The following is a 9,196-nucleotide window of genomic DNA, read 5'->3' on the forward strand; positions in this document are numbered from 1 at the left end:
GGAACCTAAGTCAGAGCAGTAGTGAGAAGAAGCAATGTCAAGTATTTTATCACCATAGTCATCCTAAATTTTCCACGATAATTATCCTACAACCCTTGCCCTCTACACAATTGCAAAGCATTTATTTCTTCAGACAGCATGCCACTGTTTGGAAGGAACCGCTTGCTCATTTCTAAGGAGCAAGGAAGATGAAGTGGTACTTTCCAGTGTAGCATAAAGTGGGATGTTTCCCAAAGCTTAAGTTTATGAAAAAGGGAGAAATTTGTTCCCGTTAATACATTTATGCATCCTCTTGAGACAAAGGGCACCACTTATAAAATCTCAGAACTTAAAATTCCCTTAGCATTTTACCTACCAGGTTTCTGAATAAGAGAATTAAAATATAGATAAAGAAAGAGCCAACAGTCAAATTCATTTTCCTGGCCTTCTGGTGTAGCTTTCTTATATAGTCCCAAGAGGGCCTTTTGGACATTCTAATTCCATCTTATTGAAAATAGTAGTGCAAACCAAAAAATAATTGATAGCAAAATAGAGAAGTTTCCTTCATTGTAGCATAATCTTTCCTTTAACAATACACAGAATGCTTGGTGTTCTATCTAGAAAATTTCTGTCTACCTCCATTCCTAATGTACATCATAATAGCAGGAACAAGACATCAATGTATTTGATTTTCACTAAGTTGCAAAAGGCAAGAGAGGGTTTGTAGGTTGGAGACCCAGAAGAAAAATGTATTCTAAGGAAGAAAATATTTAGTGCTTACCCCTTTCTACCCCATCTTAACCCTTTCTACCCCACCTTCCTCCACTGCTTTACTGTTATGGCAAATGTTACAAAATGTGGATGATGTGATTTGGAAATAAATTATATTTTGAAAATTGTGCATGTTTTGCAATTTTTTTGTTGACTTATTATGCCCTTTCACCCTACATTTCATTAGAATTTGTATTTTACAAACATATCTGAGGTTCAGTGTGGTGATTTTTGAGGACAAGATAGAAGAGAATTCCAGGTGTAAGTTTTAAAGAAATTTTGATGAGGTAATGATGAAAGCTTAAAATCTTATGTGACATTTTACTGCAGTGGTAGAGTACGGGACACAAAGTCACCTGTTTGAACAATGAAAGTAATTTTTTAGTGTGTTTGAAGTGGTTTGATAAATCAAGTCTTCTCATTTAATTGAGCATTGTCTATGGAAAAAATTTGCAAATACACTAATGGTTTCACCAAACTCATATCCATTTCATAAGGAAAAATTTTGATTGTTTTAAATAACCATTGGAATCCCAAAGCAAATAGAATAAAAGTCTAGTTTTGAAAGGCTGGGGAAAAATTTTACTAAACAGTAAAACTTTCACAAAGAAAACTAATAATGTCAGCATGTATTATTGATGTAAAATGCTGCAAGATGCACTCTGATAAAATTAGCCACATTCAAATAGTAAATAAAATGAGATATCGATGGTGCTTCATACCATATCGTTGCATGTAACAACCTGGAAAACAACAGCTTCTTTCACCAGGTTGATGAGTCAACAGACTTCACCAATAAATGTCACACTGTAACATATGTAAGATGTGAGAATTACATTGAAATTCAAGAAAAGTTTTTCTGCTGCAGAGAACTGTGTAAAACAATGCATAAAGGGCAATGCATAAAATTTTTTTAAATAAAAAATGTATCCTAGAGAAACTGCTCTGACATTGGTATTGATGGCACACACCTTCAACAGTTGGCTTCATGACAGGTTTCACCATACTCTCAAATGAAGTCTCCATACACTGATTTGTTCACCGAAATAAACAGGAGTCAGAAAATTCTGGGAAATAAAATTTGGAAAAACAATTCCAGATGATACAAAAAGCTGTATTAAATGATATCTACTTACTGTAAAAATTTTAAAACAACTCTGAAAACATGGAGGGACTTTATAACTGACCTGGTACATTTAGAAAACTAATGGGTTAACAGAGAAAGAATTCTTAATAGTATGTTTAAGTTGAAGAATAAATTACAGACTTTGCTGAGTATTTGAAGATGAATAGTTATAGAAACACTTCTGCTTAATACATATTTTTTATCATATGAATTAGTTGAACAAGTCTCTGTAAGGCCCATCAGAAGATATTTTGACTTCAAATGATAAAATGGAATTTTTGAATAATCATGTGGCAAAGGAAATCTTGAAATGTTTCCACTGCCCTTTGGTCTTCTTAGTGATGAAAGACATCAGCAGATCTCAAGTCTTATTGAAAACCACCTGGAAGAACCACAGTACAAAACTTAAGAGTCTCTCCTGAATGACCTCCTTTCATTATAAGTGCATGATGAAGTAATAACCCTCTGTTCAAATCCTCTCAGTCTAGGAACTTGACTTTGAAAAAAGAGGAAGAACTTAGTGAGTCCATTAATCATAGGTATAAGATGAGATTTTCAAATTTTTCCAATGGAAGTTTTTCTATTGATGTGAAAGAGTAACTTGCCATTGGTATTGCCATAGAAAAGCATCGAAAATTCTCCTGCAGTTTGTGACTCCTCCAAGTGTGAGAAAGTTTATTCTTAACCAGACAACTATAAAGAATAAGGATAGGAATTGTCTCATTTCAGTTAAAAATGAAATCCATGTGTACTTATCTCAAGTTTGACTCTGAGAAGCAGAAAGCAAGCACAAGTTTCTTAATAAAGAAGTGATTCGTTATTTTTGTTTTAAAAAATAACACTTTATATATAAGTCTGTTTCTATAAAAGGGGTGTGTGTTGTATATGGTACTGGGGATTGAACCCAGGGCCTTGTACATGCAAGGAAAACACCCTACCAGCTGAGCTATAACCCCAGCCTAACCTATAGAAGATTTTTGAAAGCTCATATATATGATAAGTTTGTAACTACTAGGCCTCTATTGAGTCTGATCAAGTCACTCTTTGAAAAATATGTTTTTCTAGTATTAATCAAAGTTTCATATAACATTTTATTTTTATTTATATTGTTTCGGGGAAAGGTTTTAGTAGGTTTGCTATAGAACATTGCCAATAAATTTCCATGTAGTAAATAACATAAATTAAAATAACTTTATAACCTTTGTCTAGCTTAAATATACCTTTAAAAATATTATATTCCATTGAGACTTAAGCCATTTATTTAACAGAAATTTATTATGTTAAGTTTCCAAAAAGAGAATAATTTCATGAATAGTAAACTATTAGCTGCTTTTTTACCCAGGAAAATTGGACCATAGAAGTCATGTCTGGTTTTAAATAAGGGAGAAATAAACTTGTATTTACCACATACCATTTCTCATGGTCATGTCATGCACAAAAATCCATGATAAGACTTTTAGGCCCATGAGGATCAGACTAAAAATAAATCAAGTAGGAAATGTAAAAACAAAGAACAAAAAAATGAAATTTCCTTTCCCTATGCTGCTGAATTGCCCTAAAGTTTCTACTATCTATGGGAAGGGAAAGAAAACACAGAAGTAGGCTATTAAGGAAGGCAGAATAAAAGATTAACTGAAAAATGACTATACTCATCCAACCTTATAAATACTAAAATTTTGTTTGACTCTGATTCTTCAAAGATCATCACAATAGGTTTAAAGTACTGAAATATACAAATATATAATATTGCAAAAATGTACATTTCAAAGAACAGGAATGGATGGAAGTGAATGGTCCAGCTACATGCCAAGAGAAGATGCTGGAGCAAGTATTGGCTGCAATGATCCAAAAGAATCTTTAAGATGTTTCATTATCTCTGTATTCAAAGTAAGTACTGTGGTTAAGGGCATTACCATCAAAATCTTTTCGGAATCATTAATGAATGATAATAAATGTCCCTTTGGTGACAGTGAGATTAAAGGACTTAAATAGGTTAAACAGTTTCTTCCTAATTTGTTTTATATCATTATTCACTCCCTTTGAGATTTACAATTTACACAATTTCTGAGCCTTAAGTGAAACACTTTATAAATTATAACTCATCTAAAAAATGTACTTTTCACTTTTCAGGCAAGTAGTATCATTAATAAAATTTGTGACTGTGATTCTATATATATATTCCACAGTTCATGTGTTGATTTTGTATAACATCAGTAGCGTTACACAGCCACTAATTCTTTGAAAATAGGCAGCAATGAGATTTTTCACACAAACAAAAATAAGATAAAAGAAATATGCAATAAGATAAAGACATGTTCAAAAGTATTTTGGCCTGAGTTAAAATACATAAAGTGAGAAATCTACAGAATGTGAAATAATTCAATTAATTAGGGAAAATAATCACGGCAGTATACGTGATTTTTACTCCCTGAATAGTGAACACATATTCTGAACACAAATTATTTTAGATAATCTTAAAATTAAATACTCTCTAAGAAAGAAAGAAAAGGAGGGAGAGAGGGAGGAAAAGGAAGAGGAAGAGAAGGGAAGGAAGGAAGGAAGGAAGGAAGGAAGGAAGGAAGGAAGGAAGGAAGGAAGGGAGGGAGGCAGGGAGGAGGGACGGAGGGAGGAAGGGAAGAAAGGAAAAAGGATTTTACCATAAGCGTCTGGGGTCAATGAGGTATTGCCTATGCTAGTATTTCAGTTCTCCACTGGGCTTGATAATACTTACTTAATATTCTCAGTTAAGATCTTATTTATTCTTGCAAGAAAAGTGAACAATTATTAAAATTAATAAAAGAAATCATGTAACTGTTAAAGACCCTACAAATATATGCTTGCATTTGTGTAAACAACTCAATTTATTTATATTCTGAAACAATATGTGCTGTAAGGATAATTACGGGTTGTAAAATCACTTTCTTTAGTTCCACCATGCGGTTCCAATTTAAAAGAGCTTTGATTATCATCTCCCAGGAAATGTCTCTTGCCCAAGTTTTTCCACAGACTGTGTAGTTATGGAAGTTGTAATTATGGTGATATATAACTTCTAAAAGAAATTTCTTTCTTACTTTTGTAGAGAGAAATTTAGAAAACTGGTTTTGGCAGGAGGTTCCAGACAGGCTTTCTTCCCAGAAACCCAGGTTCATGAGCAAATCTCTTCTTGATCTGTTGACATGGGCATCTACTAACCTAAAAAACTTAATCAAGATAAAACAATTTTATTTCATACCCATCCCCTCTAATTCTGCACTTCTATCTCAATATTTCCCACTGGGCAGTAAAAGTCAGCCTTCTGTTGCTTGGGTCAGTCACCAAGAGATCTTAATTGATTGCTTGCTTTCAGTGACTTGCCAGAGTAGCAAGTCCTATGGGTTCTGTCTCCAGATCACAACACCTATTTAATTACTTCTCCTATCCTTCCACCTTCTACCTAACCCAAACCACTATCACATTTTGCCTTGTAGTTTTAGTGGCCTTCAATATTCTTAAGCGTCTATTCTTTTCATAGCAAAGTAGTATTTTTAAAACATAAATTTGGTTATGACATTACCTCCTTGCCATATTCTGATCCTATTTTTCTCGATGATCTCATCCCTTATTATCTCCCATTTCATTCACTTGGTGGGGGCCATCCATGACCACCTAATCTGTCAATTATTCCTTATCATATAAACTCAAGAGTATTTTTTTTATGGAACAATATTATCACTTCTATGATTTTTTTCTTTGTTTACTTATTTACATATTTATTTTTCAAATATATAAGAATAGATAATTGTCTTTTAACAGCTCTCTACCTTAAATGTTTACAATAGCTGCCAAATATTATAAATGATTAGAGATATAATGATAATTTGTTTTATGTTGATCACTGAATACTGTTCTCAGAACTATATAGTAAAGCATAATAAAACACAGCATAGTTATACTTTTTTTAACTTTAATCTAGGTCAGTACATGAATCAATGAAATAAGACTAAAGATTAAAAATTATGTAAGCTCTACCTCCCCTAAAAAAACCCTTAATTTTGTTTCTTTCATCTTCAGTATTTGCCATATTATAACATAAATGCAATTACTTATTTATTATGTTTTGCTTTTAAAAATATATCTATCTTACCCAGTTAGAATATATACTCTGTATGGTCTAAAATGGTGGCTGTTTATAACTGAAATACTTTGCTACCTGAGATACTGTCTGGAGCATAGTAGTTTCTCAATAAATATTTATTGATAAAAGAATACTGAGTCACTTTAATTTTCTACATTTTTAATAATCAATTAATATATTTCCAAGTTTATAAGGGTAATAGCTTGCCTATATTTCAGCAAAAATATATAGTTGACATTGTAAGCATTTTTTTAATAAAGATTTAAAAGATGTAGAAAACAAAAGCAGACCCCTTTGCATATGAATTTAGTATATAAATTGGCTGCAATTTATTTGAAAATGTGTTGAGAGAGAGACAGTCATTCTAAACAGTTCCTGAAAAACTCTTAACATCCCTGAGATAGTCCACTAAAGAAGGAAAACTATTTAATTATAATGAAATTATATCATTCTTAAGCATGATATTTTCTACCTGCAACCACTGTTATACAATCATGTATGATGCTTTAATTTTGTAGTATCTTATTTGTTTACATGTCCTATCTTGTTCTCAGATATTCTAAGTGTGTGTTTTAACTCTTCTTTAAAAAGTTTTCCTGTGCCTCAAATCAGGTTTCTGTTAAAAAAAACCAAAACACTGGTTTATGTACCTTGGAAGTGCCAATAAGAAAGTACCTTATTTAATTTTTATTGGAATGTTTCATAGTAAGCAACTCACTGTACTATATTATTGTGAGTAATTTAATATTCCTTAGCCTGACATAGAAAATACAGATAGACTTGTAAGTAATAAATACTCATTTGTCACCTACTCCTTGCAAATTCTCTGCTTAGTGCAGCAAGGAATGTTAACAATGCATAAGTCATGTTTCCTTCACCCTCCTAATTTATAATCTGCAGTGAGTATCTATGAATTTAACTAATCACAATAAAATAGTGTGTAAATTGTTGCCCATGAACATTACGGAAAATAAATTCTGTAAGAATTCATGAACAGCATGGATGATTCTTAGGAGTTAAATGGGGCTTAACAGGAGAGGTGGCCAGTGTGCCAGACTCCAAATGATAAATAAAATAGGAGTATACAGAACATATAAAAAGCCACCTGATCTGACAGTGAGTAGACTTGTGTTGCCACAACTTAAAAGGTTAGACAAAAGAATATGAGAAAGTACGGGATGGACACCTTGAGTAAACTTGAATGACATGCAAAGGAAGTTAGAATTTAAATAATTATCAGTGGATGATATTAGGAGATATTAGGGGATTTTTTTTTGTACTGATGATCATATGGAGTGTTATTGGAGAAGGGAGAGATTAAAAGCAGAGAGACAAGAATCTTTGGCAATAGACTGGTTATGATTTAATAAAGGCCTTGACTAGTGATATTATTGGAAAAGAACATTATTTTTTTTCCATCTCAGTTCTATAACTTCTTCTGGATGGACTTTCTCAAAATATTCCTAGAGCTTGAAATCTGTGTTTGTCCTCCCTGAATCCAATTCTTCAAGTCTGAATAAGTGAAATGAGTTTTATAAAGTTGATATGAACTCATTAACTTCACCAGGAAGGTGTGAAAGGCTGCAGTCTTGCTTTTCCCAGCCAAGTGGGTTGTCTATAATAAAACACCTACCACTTCAGGGATTTTAAAATAGCAAGCCATCTGGCAGGGAAAAAAAATAATAATGAGGACAGCATTACTCATGAGGGAGAGCTTGGATTTGACTCGGAGGACTAAACTGCATGGAGTATAATCAGGTTGTATTAAGTTAAAGTTTCGGTTATTATTAAAATTATCATGCCTTTAAGGGGCATCTTTTAAAAACAGATTTCTGTACTAAAAAAGCACAATGGTACATGCAAAATGGAAAGGTAATTGTTAGTTCGATATAGAACCCATTGTTTAGTCAGGTATAAATAAGACCAGGTGAAGTACTTACTAGCTGATCATATCCATGCTTTATCATAAGATGCCTATTAAGATCCACTAATGCATTCCTAAAATCATTCATCTGCAATATCTTCTTGATATGGATCCCCTTATGATCTAGACCTATCAAGCTAGTATTGGTGAGGGTAGGAGAACACAATGGCTGTTAACTGGAAAAGGATGATTGGCTTAGCCTTTTGGAAAAGTAATTTGACAATATTGTTAAAAACAAATGTGTTTCTAAGTTTTCACCTATTAGTCACATTGAAGGTTTGCCCATATAATGATTAATTAATTAACAAAACTTAAAAAATCGTGATAGGCTAATTCTGACTGGTAAATAACCACAGTATACTTCTAAAATGAAATAGTCATTCTTATGAAAATTGGGGGGTTAATCTACATACATATGATATTTTAAATATTTTATAACATATAAACATATATAAATTTGCATCACACTACCTGAGAGAAATTCTTCACTGTAAAGCTTGAAAGTAACATTTCTATATATTTTTGCAATACCTATATTTTATATGATAAATCTATATTACTTTGTAAGTAGGAAAACAAGCAATAAATACTTAGTGAATAACACTGGGGAGATGTGAGTCATACATTTGTTTTGCTCAATTCATTTTAATTTTGTTCAAGAAATACAGCAATGTAAGATGTCTCAAAATAAGCATCTTAACACAAATGGTGTGGGAATTGTCCCCAATGCTAAAATTCCTGCTGGCTGTCCAACTTATATAATGTAAAACTCTTTTTATTGCTGCTGAATAGCTGCAATTCTTTGTCCTGGTTGGCTTCCTAGATGCCCAACTTAGTTCTTATATGAATTGTTATATATGCATATCCTTATTTTCCAAAGTTACACCCTAATTGTTTAGGTTGACCTCTCTCATAAACCAAACCTGAGGCATGAATTTAAGTACAGGTATTGTGTTTGGGAGTTAATTCTTCCAGAATACTGAAATGAGAGAAGAGAGAAAATATAGAAGAAAGCAGGAAAAGTCAATGAAAAGTGTATTACCGAGGCCATGCTTGTAGGTAACAGGGCCTCAACTCAGCTGTCTGATAAATATGTAGAGGATTCCAAATAGCATCCATCGAGAAGATGGCTGGGGTATTTATGCATTGATTCCCAACCCCTCAAGCATTAACAGTCCTGCACTGCAGGAAGATGCCTGAATGTGAGCTGATGGGTTTCCTATACCTTCGGTGAGGTTATGAAACAGAATTGCAGCTAGCTATATGGTTCATGCTCAAGAAG

Source organism: Urocitellus parryii, chromosome 5 (assembly GCF_045843805.1).
Source record: "Urocitellus parryii isolate mUroPar1 chromosome 5, mUroPar1.hap1, whole genome shotgun sequence".
Classification (NCBI taxonomy): Eukaryota; Metazoa; Chordata; class Mammalia; order Rodentia; family Sciuridae; genus Urocitellus; species Urocitellus parryii.